The sequence below is a fragment of the Pelobates fuscus genome, chromosome 6, assembly GCF_036172605.1.
Source record: "Pelobates fuscus isolate aPelFus1 chromosome 6, aPelFus1.pri, whole genome shotgun sequence".
In the NCBI taxonomy this organism is placed as follows: Eukaryota; Metazoa; Chordata; class Amphibia; order Anura; family Pelobatidae; genus Pelobates; species Pelobates fuscus.
The window spans coordinates 222,205,446-222,221,579 of record NC_086322.1 but is presented as its reverse complement, the minus strand read 5'-3'; the positions used below and the strand labels follow the sequence as shown (position 1 = coordinate 222,221,579).

The window sequence follows — 16,134 nt, the reverse complement described above, 5'->3', positions numbered from 1 at the left end:
TATCCATGCAGAGGGTGGAGACACTGTGCAGCACTGCCCCAGGAAGCACCTCTAGTAGCCATCTGAGAAGAGGCCAGTGGAGGTATCCCTAGGCTGTAATGTATTCACTGCATTTTCTCTGAAAAGACAGTGTTCACTGCATAAAAGCCTGCAGGGACTGATTATACTCCCCAGAACAAATACTAGCTAGTTGTTCTGGTGAATATAGTGTCCCTTTAACCCCTTAAGGACACATGACATGTGTGACATGTCAGGATTCCCTTTTATTCCAGAAGTTTGGTCCTTAAGGGGTTAAGGCAAGCTTCAACTTTTATTAGCTTACAAAGGAAGTGAAGCCTGCAATAAGCTTCACCCTTTTTTCCTCAATTGTCAGGCATAGAAAAATAAAAAAAAGTAGTACCAACTTTGTCTTCTGTTTTATAGAGAACTGCATCAGACTTAAGGAACAAAATTAACAGATTCTGAAAGAGGAAGAAACGATAGGAGAAACGCAAGTTTGAGCTGACAAAGGTACTTTATGCACTGATTTAGCTATCACATTTGGCTTGGAAAAATGTACACGTTGCAAGGTACCATCAATAAAAGTATTCCTGAAGCTTGGTTTGCAATTCTAAATAAACCATATAGCTAGCAAATGTTTTGTTGTGCCAACTTGAGTACTTATTATATATTTCTCAAAATATACAGAGAGCACAAGAGAGACAAAGAAAGGTGAATTTATAATCTGCACAGTAGGCAATTACCTCAACGTCCATCTCATCATATGCTAGGTTTACATTTGAAATTTAAACCCAGTTGATACAGTAGAATATGTACAATGTTAATTTCTACTGTGATACACATTGTTTATGTGTTTTCAGATCCGTCCCTAAATAGGAGGGTACTCTAAAGCTGTTGAACTACTGCACATCCAAAAGGATGCAGAGAGTGCTGCGTCTGAATAGAAGATAACCTCACTTTCCAGTATTGCTGTGACTCACCAATGATGACTAATCTTTGGCTCTCCTGGCATTACAGATTGCAGCCCTCATCATTTTAGCCTAGCATATGGCTTGCAAGGCACCTCCACGGTCAAGGCTCGAATGAGGCATACCGGTATGCTAAGCCTCAAAGTAAGTAGTTGATTGATGCTTTGTAATGCAGCCACAAACTGATAATTGTTTAGGCAACTGGGCAGCTACTTCAAAAACAGCAACTTTGGGTGGCTGCTAAAAAGATGCCCAGAGTGTAAACTATTCCCTGACCCTACCTTTAAGTGACCTCCTAGAACACAAATATCAAGCTGCGAGGGATCTGATTTTATACATGCAGGTATCGTGAACAGCTCTAGCCAAGAATGAAGCTGCCAATGCAGGTCCATCTTTATCTTCTGCTACCGACAGTTTAAAAGGACTAAATGGCGAGAGTCCAAATTTTGTTTTTATCCGCATATTACTGCAGACACAAACCTTGTTTCCTCACTTCTCCCGATCTTTAACAACCTAACCAACCACCATCCATGTCACTATTACTTCATCACCAGTCACTGACATCTCAGCCCAACTCATTAACAACCACTCACCAGGTTACTTATTCAAATCAGATTCCCTACTCACCCTCAACTCTCCATCACCTCATTTATAAACACACACATACCTTACAACTTGTCCTCATCTTACACCCACGTGCACTGTCACTTATCCCCACTCATACCTTTGCTTCAGCCAACACCCTTAATGCCTACCCATGCTGTCACCAATACCAGTCACCGCTCTCAGCCAATCAGTGACACCCCCCATCTTCAGCAGTCTAAGACTTCCTGCTGTGAGAAAAATCTGAGAGCAAAAGTTGAAGGGCAGGGGCAGAGATAAACACTCTGTATTTAAGACTTTGGCTTTCACGTACAGTTTATCCCCTAAAGGGTAGCTGACATCAGGGACCTCGTGGCATTATTACAACTTTGTTGTCAAGAGTGTTCCTTGAAGGGGAGTTCATGATAAGCTTTTAATACGAAAGCAACTGTATCATTCATTTGCTCTCTGAAGTTAGATGCGGACGTTAAGTAGAGGAGGATAACCGAACACTGGGTTAAACAGACTGCTAAAACATTGAGATATGTATGTTTAAACTGTTCTATATGATTGCAATAGAATTTGAAATGTCCACAGGAAGATATGGCTATATTAGATGCTTTTAAGTGAGATACAGGCACATTGAAACATATTGTATGATATCACAATAACATATCGTATATTTATAATATCATACAAAATAACTGGTTCTGGGCGGTAGGCCCTATCCAGTGGTTTGACAGTAGCAGGCAGTTGATCAATTATTGCTGCACTTTACTCAAGCAGTGATAATACAAGAGGCATATTTTCTGTGCCCATTATTATTATTATTAAAGGGACACTCTAGTCACCAAACAATATTAGATTAATTAAGCAGCTTTGGTATATAGATCATCAATACGAAATGTCACTGCTTAATTCACTGCCATTTAGGAGTTAAATCACTTTAGTTTATATCCATGCAGCCCTATTAGAGAAGCAGACCTGGTGGGTCAGAAAAAATTGGGCGCCCCCTTGTGGGGATCTATGCATATGTACAGAGGGTAAAGCGTAACCTTTAATGAATTCTGTATAAAAAGGTATAGTAACCTATGATAAAATCGCAAATGAGCGATAAACAAAAAGAAAAAAAAAAAAAAACAAATATCTGGGAGGTTATACTAGAGAAAAATAGCACACACACGTTAGATGGGGTGGAGTGTACCCAAATTGAGTTCCCTGGAGGACACTTCAATGATCCCCCCAACGTGAAAAAATAGTTCTCAAGTGCACTAGTAATTCAGATTCAGTAATATTATGTAGCACCCTCCAGTCAGTACCCAAAAATCGAACCCACCTGACCGGGGTCAATGTGGGTATATGGAGTAGCAAATGGCCTGCGTACTCAGGAGAGGGCTGTAGCAATGGGAGTAGCAAAACGAGATATGTATACTAAGTGATAACACACTGTCCAAAGTAGATGCAGTGTAGCTGAGACAGTGATCTGGTTGTTGGAGCCTAACCTCCAGTGGCCAGGGGAACGGGACTGTGGGAGAGAGAGAATCAAACTGTGCTGAACAGAATTCCCCACCTCAACCCCCTGCGTCCCTTCAACCTTGCTGCCTTGGGGGTGACTGTCTCACAATCCAGACTGCTAGTATCTCTCGTGAAGACAAACCTTCATTGCTAACTAAAACTTTGCCTCAAGCAAAGCAATAGAGAATAACAGAATTGGGTGTTTAAATAATGTGATAACTCACTGTCCAGGATATATACAATGTTGCTGTGACAGTGATCTGGTAATCAGAGCCTATCCTCCAGTGGCTTAGGGAACAGAACTGTGGGAGAGAGAGAATCAACTGTGCTGTGCAGAGTTCCCCACCCCAACCCCATACGTCCTTTCCCTCTTGCTGCCTCTGAGGTGACTATCTCATAATCCAGCTTTCCAGTATCGCTCGTGAAAAACACCCTTGATTTCTAACTGAATCTTTGCCGAGAGAAACGGCACCGGATAACCTCCCTGCCTGCCTGACACGTGTTTCGGCGCCTCTATCTGCGCCTTCTTCGGAGGCTTAACCAAAGTGGTATGCGAGCTCGGGGGGCTCCTTAAATAGCCCATAACCTGTGGGCGTGTACTATAGTGTCCGCGCCAAAATGGCCGGGCTCAGACAAGCCTCTCCCCCTCATGACGTGCTGTGATGTGATTGGGTTATGCTAAAAAGGCCTGATTAACCCCTCAAGTGCCCACCCCATGTCGTGGAGAAAATGGGATCGGGATGGGGGAGACCGTAGGACCAATGGTAGTAATTCCTATGTTGGGATAAACCCAAGGTTCAGCACGGCAGTGGGTTAAGTGGCTGCTGTGACTGCTATAAGTCACAGTATTGCATCGTGAAGGGAGGGAAGGGTGGACATAACATTACCGTCTGGCCCAGTCACTTATTGGCTAGCGCGAGCCGTTAATAAGTATTATATTAGCGTTGGGACCAGGGCAGTGGTAACCACACGGCGCATCCATTGGGGTAGACAGCCGGGTGGGATTACTGATGACTGTCTACTGGGTCCGTGGATGTCCCTCTCCCTAAAATTACAAATATAGAGTGAATTCACGCATGTAGGGGGGTGCTTGCCTGTATGCGCAAAGGATTAAGATGGGCCCCTGATGCTACAGAAAAGGATAAGCATACCAAATGGAAATAATAATAATAATGATAACTAAAGTATATACAGTCATAATAAAGAAAATTTGTAGATATATGTACATATGTGGTTTAATCATAAAATGATAATCTTGGTGTGGTTTATTTTTCAATAAAGGGAGTAAATGTGAATCCCTCATTTAATCCATTGGGGGCCAAAGTTTTGAATCTGTAGATCCAGAAGCACTCTCTTTTGAGCAACATCTGATCCAAGTCCCCTCCTCTACGGCCTACAGTCACCTTTTCAATACCTGCGAACCTCACTCCCTTGGAATCACCAGAGTGTTGGCTTCTTATGTGTCTTGCCACAGGTGTATCCCTCAGATTTCTCACGGAATGTATATGCTCCATAATGCGTCTCTTGAAGGGGCGGATTGTTTTGCCCACATACCTGAGACCGCACGTGCATATCAGGAGATATACTATACCTTTGGTGCAGCAATTAAAAAATTGCTTAACACTGCAGGCTACTTGATCACGCGAGTCCTTGAGCTGTTTGGAATCTCTACAAATGTAGCTGCATGCCACGCACTTGCCACATTTGTACGTTCCCTGTAAAGATAGCCAGTTGCCCCCGGCTTTTCCAGAGGATAAATGGCTTGGTACCAGTGTCTCCTTAAGGTTTTTCCCTCGCCTTGCTGTAAGGGATAATCCCTTACAGCAAGGCGAGGGAAAAACCTTAAGGAGACACTGGTACCAAGCCATTTATCCTCTGGAAAAGCCGGGGGCAACTGGCTATCTATTCACATAAGAAGCCAACACTCTGGTGATTCCAAGGGAGTGAGGTTCGCAGGTATTGAAAAGGTGACTGTAGGCCGTAGAGGAGGGGACTTGGATCAGATGTTGCTCAAAAGAGAGTGCTTCTGGATCTACAGATTCAAAACTTTGGCCCCCAATGGATTAAATGAGGGATTCACATTTACTCCCTTTATTGAAAAATAAACCACACCAAGATTATCATTTTATGATTAAACCACATATGTACATATATCTACAAATTTTCTTTATTATGACTGTATATACTTTAGTTATCATTATTATTATTATTTCCATTTGGTATGCTTATCCTTTTCTGTAGCATCAGGGGCCCATCTTAATCCTTTGCGCATACAGGCAAGCACCCCCCTACATGCGTGAATTCACTCTATATTTGTAATTTTAGGGAGAGGGACATCCACGGACCCAGTAGACAGTCATCAGTAATCCCACCCGGCTGTCTACCCCAATGGATGCGCCGTGTGGTTACCACTGCCCTGGTCCCAACGCTAATATAATACTTATTAACGGCTCGCGCTAGCCAATAAGTGACTGGGCCAGACGGTAATGTTATGTCCACCCTTCCCTCCCTTCACGATGCAATACTGTGACTTATAGCAGTCACAGCAGCCACTTAACCCACTGCCGTGCTGAACCTTGGGTTTATCCCAACATAGGAATTACTACCATTGGTCCTACGGTCTCCCCCATCCCGATCCCATTTTCTCCACGACATGGGGTGGGCACTTGAGGGGTTAATCAGGCCTTTTTAGCATAACCCAATCACATCACAGCACGTCATGAGGGGGAGAGGCTTGTCTGAGCCCGGCCATTTTGGCGCGGACACTATAGTACACGCCCACAGGTTATGGGCTATTTAAGGAGCCCCCCGAGCTCGCATACCACTTTGGTTAAGCCTCCGAAGAAGGCGCAGATAGAGGCGCCGAAACACGTGTCAGGCAGGCAGGGAGGTTATCCGGTGCCGTTTCTCTCGGCAAAGATTCAGTTAGAAATCAAGGGTGTTTTTCACGAGCGATACTGGAAAGCTGGATTATGAGATAGTCACCTCAGAGGCAGCAAGAGGGAAAGGACGTATGGGGTTGGGGTGGGGAACTCTGCACAGCACAGTTGATTCTCTCTCTCCCACAGTTCTGTTCCCTAAGCCACTGGAGGATAGGCTCTGATTACCAGATCACTGTCACAGCAACATTGTATATATCCTGGACAGTGAGTTATCACATTATTTAAACACCCAATTCTGTTATTCTCTATTGCTTTGCTTGAGGCAAAGTTTTAGTTAGCAATGAAGGTTTGTCTTCACGAGAGATACTAGCAGTCTGGATTGTGAGACAGTCACCCCCAAGGCAGCAAGGTTGAAGGGACGCAGGGGGTTGAGGTGGGGAATTCTGTTCAGCACAGTTTGATTCTCTCTCTCCCACAGTCCCGTTCCCCTGGCCACTGGAGGTTAGGCTCCAACAACCAGATCACTGTCTCAGCTACACTGCATCTACTTTGGACAGTGTGTTATCACTTAGTATACATATCTCGTTTTGCTACTCCCATTGCTACAGCCCTCTCCTGAGTACGCAGGCCATTTGCTACTCCATATACCCACATTGACCCCGGTCAGGTGGGTTCGATTTTTGGGTACTGACTGGAGGGTGCTACATAATATTACTGAATCTGAATTACTAGTGCACTTGAGAACTATTTTTTCACGTTGGGGGGATCATTGAAGTGTCCTCCAGGGAACTCAATTTGGGTACACTCCACCCCATCTAACGTGTGTGTGCTATTTTTCTCTAGTATAACCTCCCAGATATTTGTTTTGTTTTTTTTTTTTTTTCTTTTTGTTTATCGCTCATTTGCGATTTTATCATAGGTTACTATACCTTTTTATACAGAATTCATTAAAGGTTACGCTTTACCCTCTGTACATATGCATAGATCCCCACAAGGGGGCGCCCAATTTTTTCTGACCCACCAGGTCTGCTTCTCTAATTTTTCATACAATTGTGTAAGGGTTACCCCCTATTCTGGCCGCCCCCGGACACACATGAGGTCTTTTCCCCTTGCTGGGAATCGAACTCATTCCTTCCTTCCATGCAGCCCTAGCCAAACCTTAAATATATATCCAAGATACTTGGAATTTGTTTCAACTGCCTGTATAGTTCTATATAGATGTACATCATATTAAGCTTCACAATTTAAAATCAAACATGATAGTACACGTTACACTACACACAGTGACTGAACTAGTGGTTATAGTTATTAGCTCTTGGCCTAATAGATTGTAAGCTCCTTCGAGCAGGGTCCACATCAACCCATTGTTCTTGTAACCTTTTGTAATTTTCTCATTTATTTTTACATTTTCCCCTTTACAGTATTGTAAAGCACTGCGGAATATGTTGGTGCTTTATAAATGAAAATTATAATAATCTGTCTGCAGCTGTTTAAAAATGTGGGATTGACTATAAATAATATAGACAGAATGAAACACTTTTTTATGTAGGATACTTCACCAGTGTGTTTGCCTGTTTTTTTATTCTGCTGTTCACAAATCTTACCAATTCACTTTTGATAGATCTGAGGCATGTTGCTTAGTGGTACCACCTCAAAATAATTAATCCTCTTTTTTATTTTTGGTGTTTGGCTGCAATATCCCGTGTAAAAATGAGTACAGCGAGACCGAAGCGGTGTCGGAAAAAAGGTTCACATTGAAGTGTTTTTTTGTGTGCGTGTGTGTATATATATATATATATACACACACACACACACACACAAAAACACTTCAATGTGAACCTTTTTTCCGACACCGCTCGCCATGGCAGGGGATTCTTGATGATTTCAGCCAATCTAATACTTTCCTATAGGAAAGCTTCGGGAGGCTATTGTGCATGCACGGCAAATTGCTGCGCCAATCAGCATATCCTCAGAGATTTAATCAATGCATCTCCACAGAGAACGTTCAGCGTCACCATGCAAAGTGTGGATACACTGAACAACCTCTAGTTGCTGTCTAAGGGACTGTCACTAGACGTGCTAGTAGGCATCAATGTAAACACTGCATTTTCCTCTGAAAAGCTTGCAGGGACAGGCAATACATTCAAGAACCACTAGATTGAGCTGTAGCAGTTCTGGTGACAATAGTGTCTCTTATTTTTGTTGTTGCCAATCTTCTTGACTGATGGACACTTGGGCAGGTTTAACTTAATGAATCAGTTTGGGTGTATAGAACATGCCCCTTCTGTCTCACTGCTCAATTCTCTGCCATTTTGGAGATAAATCACTTTGTTTATACAGACCTCCCCTTGCTGTGACACACACAGCCTTAATTTAAAATAAAAATTAAAAAAAAGAAAAGAAAATGATATCACAGTGTGTTTACTTGGGAAGTTTGTATTTCCTGCTCTATTACTTTTTAATTTTAATCAGACACAGAATGTTGCTGCAGACTCGAGCAGGTAATTAACAGAGCAGATAAAGTATACATGAAACACACTGTGCGATAATTTACACTTCTTTCTCAGAAAGTGAGTAGAAACACTGTTTGAGTCACAGCCAGATGAGGAGCAGCTAGGGCTGCATAACCATAGTGACAACTGCTAAATGGCAGAACTGAGCAGCAACATTGAAGGGGCATGGTCTATACACCAAAAGCCCTTCATTAAAGTTAATTATGTGTAGAGGAACACTACAGCATTAGGAATACAAACCTTTATTGAGAGTAAGAGTTGTCGTCGTCGTCGTCGTCGTCCGTCCCCCCCTTTCATATAAAAATAAAGAAGCTCTCGTACTCTTACTGCCTAACGTTACCTCACACCTACATATCTAAAAGTCCATCCAATGCTCCTCACTGAAGGGAAGGAGCGTTGGGAACTCAAAGTGCATGCGGTCCTATTGGAGGCTAGATGTGAGAACCAAAACTGACTCTGTTCTCACATGAAAGGGCTGCTAGACGCTGTCAGGGTGATAGCTACTAAATGTGTATCTAACCATGCAATGTAAGCTTTGCCGTATCTACTAAAGGAAAATGCTTTACACTGTAGGGTTAAATCTAAAGGATAACTGCACACAGACCACATCACTGAGATGAAGTGGCCTGGGTGCCTTCAGTGATCCTTTAACTAGAAAGAGATCCCAACCCACCAGAGATTAGTGAATGTTGCACTTCTGAGCAGTAGTTCCTATATGTAGTTATCCACATTTAAATTTATCCCTCTCTGAACAATGACATTGACTCAAAAAAAAAAAAATCTTTCTCCCCAGCACCTCTTCCTATATCTCATTACCAGGGGAGGGACTGAATTAATGGCAGTTCCTAGCAGAAGCGTAAAGAAACAGAAATCATAAACAGACAGATATGTGTATCTAGTACAGCTATAGAAATAAATCAACCCAAGACCTAATTTTAAAGAAACCATGCAATATAATAAAACACCATGCTCAATTTTATAATCGCTATCTTGTTTTTTTTTTTAGACATTTTTAAATCCATAGACATTCTTTCTATGCAGAGACTGTCATTTTCACATTGTACATATTGTATGGCCATCTATAATATCACATTAAAACATATTGTATGATATCACAAACACATATCGTATATTTATAATATCATACAAAATAACTGGTTCTGGGCGGTAGGCCCTATCCAGTGGTTTGACAGTAGCAGGCGGTTGATCAATTATTGCTGCACTTTACTCAAGCAGTGATAATACAAGAGGCATATTTTCTGTGCCCATTATTATTATTAAAGGGACACTCTAGTCACCAAACAATATTAGATTAATTAAGCAGCTTTGGTATATAGATCATCAATACGAAATGTCACTGCTTAATTCACTGCCATTTAGGAGTTAAATCACTTTAGTTTATATCCATGCAGCCCTAGCCAAACCTCCCCAGGCTGTGACTGACACAGCCAGAATGAAAAATAAAATAATCAGATGTAACTTTCTTTAAATGTTTTTTTTTTTTTTTTATCTCCTGCTCTGTAAATTGTACTAATCAAACACTTCTCTGTGAATTGAACTTTAATCACACACAGGAGGCTACTGCAGGGTCTAGCAAGCTATTAACAGAGCAGGAGATGATAAATGATAAATTAAAGGGACACCATAGTCACCCAGACCACTTCAGCTCAATGAAGTGGTCTGGGTGCCAGGTCCCTCAGGTTTTAACCCGGCAGATGCAAACATAGCAGTTTCAGAGACAGAAAGGCTACAAACCAAAGACTATTACCAAACAAATCAACTCTGCTGTAAAAACACCACTTGTGGTCACCTACAACCCAGCTCTTGAGGAAATACGGAAAATCATCAAAGACCTACAACCAATATTAACAGAAGATGAGACTCTGAAAAACATTTTCCCTGAAACACCCATTTTGGCCTTAAGACAACCACCAAACCTCCAACAAAAATTAATCAACAGGAAGCTGTCCACTGATGGTAAGAATGAAGAAAACGGGACCAGTCAATGCAAAAAACCTCGCTGCAAACTGTGTCAGCACATATGCACAGACAACATAGCCACACACAACAATACAACCTACAGCATTAAAGGTTCATACTCCTGCACATCCAGCAATGTGGTCTACATGATTCAATGCATAAAATGCCACCTAGGATGCTACATTGGGGAAACCACCCAGCCATTAAATAGCAGAATGAATATGCACAGACACGCCATTAAACACCACAAAGAAGGATCCTACTGCACTCCTGTGGGACACCACTTTACCCAGCCTGGCCACTCACTGAAGGACCTAAAAATCAAAGTACTGAAAGAGGGTTTTAAAAATACCCAAGAAAGAAAAACTTTTGAAGCAAGAATGATTAAATGGTTTAACAGCAAGAATAGAGGACTCAATATTGATTTGGGTTTCCTGTCCCACTATCAATACTTTACATGAACACTCTCCCAGGATTATCTTACTGTTCTGTCATATGTACCAACACTTTAAAATGCATTCCTATATGTTTATTCTATCTATATACAAAGTACTATGTGTAGACCTATGCTTTCCCATACTCGTATGCATGTATGCTTATATATATTACTGTGCATTTATATGTGTGTGTATGAGTTCATGTGCATGTATGTATATGTACATGTGTTTATGCGTTCACATATACATATTTATGTGTGTGTGCATGTATAAAGTGTACCATCGTCTGCACTGTCTGCTTGTTTGTTTTTCTTCTCCCTCTCACCCCCCTGACTCTGCTCTTCAGAAAGATATTTATGACCCTCTGCAAAAAAAAAGTGTATTTTCTATCAAACCTGTGTCTTATCTACACTCATGTCGCTTTAACCCCTGTATCACAACTCAACTTTGAATTCTAAGTGTCGTCTTGCTCAGAAATGCTTTAGTTTTGAGTTTTTTCGGTTCTCCCGAAAGCTTGTCATTAAAACATTTTGCTAGTCCAATAAAAAAGGTATTACAAGATACAAATGTTATCTGTTTTTTTACATCTCATTAACATAGGTATGTATGCAATGTGTGCTCTGCACTGTATTTATATTAGTGTCTGCCCTATCACCCTGTTCTACCGACAATTTGTATATGCCCTTCTATAACCCTATCCTTCCATTTGCATAACACCTTATTTCCCCTTCCTTGTGTGTATATGTTCCTATTCCCCCAGCACCTCGTTTCATATATATGCCCCTGTTCCTCTCCCAACGAGTGCATGCCCCTATCCCCATGTTTCACAGATGCCCACACCTCCCCCGGTTTCTATATGACCCTGTTCCTCTCCCTCCCAGGTTGTCTATTCCCCAAATTCCCTCCTGTGTACATGCTCTTATTCACCAATACTCTTGTTTCAATTATGTCTGTATCTCCCCCAGTTTGTATACGCACCTTTGGTTGTGCATACCTCCATTCCCACGCAATGTGTACATGCCACATCTCCCTCCCCCAAAGCTTCAAATCCTTCTCCCTCAGTTTTTAAAGTTCTGCCACTGATCACATACTTGTGTAGCATGGCCAAGTAAGTATGTGATCTAGGCAGATGTTGTCCTGTTGCTGCACGGTCAGTGACCTGATAACCAATGTCCCACACAATGGCAGAAGTTTACATGCAGTGGAGTTGAGGACATGATGTAAAGTCATGTCCTTTCATATTCTTTTCTTTGTAGTCCTCTGACCCAGAGTATTAATATTTCTGCTATTATTATAAGTGTTTACTATTAATACTGAAATTTAATTAATGCAACAGCCATCACCAGGTTAGCAGCAATAACAGCACCCCCCTTACAGTGGGGGGAGTAAGGCAGCAACTGGGGAGATCCTCTGATCTCCCTACTACACCCCTCTGCCAACCTAGAAGCAGGTTGTCCAAAGGATTAAAACATTTCTGGCTGGTAATTAAGTCTGGTAATTAACAGGCTTAAGATGAATAAAGCCCTAGGTCCTGACGGGTATACTAATTGTTATTTTAAGAAATTTAAAAATGAGCTATTGCAACATCTAGTAGATACATTTAACGAGATTAGAGAATCGGGTCTCCCTTTGAAAGAATTATTACAGGCCAATATCTCACCGATATTAAAACCTGAAAAGGACCCAACTAATCTGGCTAATTACCAGCCTATATCTCTTATAAACTTGGATATTAAAATTTACTCTGCTGTCATTGCAAATAGACTAAAATCAATTATTCCATCTTTAATTCATCACGACCAAATAGGTTTTTTTCAGAATAGAGACCCAAGAAATAACACTCGAAGATTGACTGCCCTGATTGATTATGTAACAAGGAGCAAGATCCCTATGCTGGCCCTGTCACTGGATGCCGAGAAGGCGTTTGACAGGGTCAGCTGGAGTTTTATGAGCCAGACTCTGGACAAATTTGGATTTGCTGGCTCTATTAAAACTGCAATAATGGCTCTTTATTCTAGTCCAACGGCTTAAACCGTGGGCCCTGGCATCTCCGCAGATTGGTTTACAATTTCTAACGGGACCAGGCAGGGATGTCCCCTGGCCCCTCTTTTATATATTTTGACTCTTGAACCGCTCGCAGTGAGCATAAGAAACAACTATCAAATTAAAGGAGTTACTCTGAACCACTCTGAATTTAAGATCAGCCTATATGCTGATGACATATATATACTCTCTGATTCGGATATATCACTAGGGGCCTTGTTTCGGGAGTTGGAAGACTATAGTAGAGTTTCAAACTATAAATTAAATATTGGTAAATCCCAAGTTATGCCCATCAATTTAGATTTTAAGACAATTAATAGATTATCAGTTAAATATCCTTTCACTTGGTCATCTCAAGGTTTTAAATATCTTGGGATTCATTTCTCATATAACTTAAAAGAAATGATTGATAAAAACGTGGATAATCTTATAAAAGTGATAAATCCCTTAAAGAGTGGAGAAACATGGGAATTTCCTGGTTGGGAAGAATAAATATCATCAAATCATATATTCTACCTCATTGGTCATACCTGTTCAGAATTATCCCTTCATCTATAACAATAACTAAACTTAGGCAGATTCATAAATTATTTCTGAATTACATATGGGATTATAAGAGGTCAAGGATCTCGATCTTACATGTAATGAAAAAGCCCAGTAAGTGTGGCCTGGCTGTCCCAAATCTTATCAAATATTACGAAGCCTCTAGGCTGTATCATCTGTGGAGATGGCAGGGCCCAACCTCATTAGAAGAGCCTTGGTATAAAATTGAATCCTTTCTGTGTAATTCAAAAGATCTTTCTAATATGTCATGGATTGACGTTGGAGCAAGTGCAAAATTCATCTCCAACATAGAAACTTCATACATAAAAGATATCTATGAAAGTTGGGTAAAATACAGGAAAAGAAATCACATTTTAAATAAAATTTCTAAGTATAGTCCAATTAAGACAATGGAATATAATATTAATGACCTAAATTTAGGTAATTGGATCATATTTGGTTCAACTAAAATGGATGATTTATTAGAATTTAATAAAATAAGGTATTTTTTATATCTTCAGTTAAGTCTTGACCTTAATTCAAGAGAGTTATTCACATACCTAAGAATCAAAAATTATTTGGACAACCATTTGCTTTATGACAACAATAGGATAAATAAAAAATTAAATGATCTATTTAAAAATAATACTAATCGTAAATCTAGTTGGTATGAATTATTGAGAGAGGAAGAAAAAGAGTCTAAACCAAAAGCATGGAAAAACTGGGAACAAGAAAGTGGGTCTTCAATCGAGTTAGAGCAGTGGTATAGATCAATACAAGAAGTAAAAAAATTGTTGCATTGTTTAAATATCATATAAAATTCTTCATCAATGGCATAGGGTACCAACATTTCTAAATAGAATTAACCCTGATAATTCCAAACTTTGTTGGAGGTGTACTTGTGATGAAGGAAGCTCTAAACATATCTGGTGGGGATGTAAGCGTTTAAGACCTATATGGAATAAAGCATTTAGAGTTATATCAGACTTAGTGGGAGAAGACTTGGACGATAACTTAATGGTTGCTCTTTTCCATTTTAATTTAAGAAGATTCTCAACTCAAAATAGATATCTAATAATCCAACTTATGATGGCCATAAAAATAGAAATATCCAGATATTGGCTACAGAAAAAGACTCCATCTTGGACCCAAGTGCTAACTCAGCTTAAATACCAACACGATATGGAAAGGGGAATATGTTTTCAATATGATAGCCACTTAAAACTTGATGAGAAATGGTCACCTTGGCTAGATAATCTGATATAACTATATACCTTGTTGCGTTCTCTGTTATGAATATCCTTATATATAAAAAGATCACTCTAGTTCTTCCCTATGGTACTGTATTCAGGAAAGTTATGAAGTAACTTAATTATTATAGTTTAGGCCCGCCCAATCCGCTCAGTCCTTTTAAATTGTGATATTTGTGTCTCTGTGTGTGAAGTTTACTCAACAGTTCATATATCCTTCTATTGTAAATCAAAGTCTATATGTCTAATTCTGAACTGTTCTTGTCTGTGATGTTACATATGTAAAATTTGCAAAAAAGAATAAAAAAAAAAAAAATTTAAAAAACACATTTCTGGCTTTAAGACAATCCAGGTCGCTTTAATGGTTAAGGTGCAAGATATCCCCTGGCACTGTCCTCAATTAAAAGATCAGTTTTGAACAGCATGACACTTGCCTGGGTCCAACCCCAAAATCATTGCGACGTGGAACATCAGTTGACACTTTCAACCAAGGAATGAACTGCATTCGCTCCCACAGTCTTACCCATATTCCATGGCCAACTCAAGAGGCCATCCCAGCTCAAGTTTCCAACTTTGGGCCATTGGTCCTTGTGAAGAGCACCTACAGGATGGCAATCCTGCCACTTGGAGACAGGGGATCCTTGGACACAAGGCAATAGCTCCAATTACAGCCTGGACTCAAGGTGGTGAGTAGATCTGGCACTACAGACTGCACTCATTATACACGTATGCAGCTTGGTTTTGCTCACAAAGAGGGCGAGTGGAGATGCTGAACCTGGCCCAGAAATGGACGGTTTGCAGTGGCCTATTTGGTATAGCCTGGCAATAATTAAGCAGACATTATCACATAACAGAACTTATCTCTCAGCACGGTGAAGTTCTCAGTCTCCCAAGTTAATCTGTTTTTAGTTTTGCAGAGGCACTGCAGTTTTTATGTTATAATCTGTTTGCCTTGGTGTGAATTCCATAATATGTACAACTCTTAACTGACACCGATCACCTGATAGTCTGACTATACAGACACATGCTTTTGTTTTATGTTCTATAGTTTGTGTTATTCTCTATACCTATAAGCACAATGACTTCCATGTTGCAGTTCAAACATGACAGCATGGGCTTTCTAACTTATTTGACCTAGCTGGCATGCAGTCTATGACAACTCTATACACATGTTTATACTTTATACCGTATTGTAACAATGATCTACACGTTACACTTACAATGTGGCAGTACATCCTTTTTGGTTTATTGTACAACTATGCAATGCTACAATAAAACAAATTATAGACATAACAAGAAACTTCTATGTTACCCATACTATGAAAACGGGAAGCAGCTCAGGGAAACTTAGAAGTATCAAACCACTAACTAATGCTCTAAATCCTACAGGGTTATAAGCTAAGTTATAGGAAAAAAAACAA

At 40.4% G+C, this 16,134-nt stretch overlaps 1 protein-coding gene across 4 annotated transcripts in view; it reads right to left on the bottom strand.

The window, feature by feature from the left end:
• PTPN13 (protein tyrosine phosphatase non-receptor type 13) overlaps positions 1-16,134 on the bottom strand; it is a 264,870-nt gene that overhangs the window by 81,564 nt on the left and 167,172 nt on the right. The window lies entirely within an intron of this gene.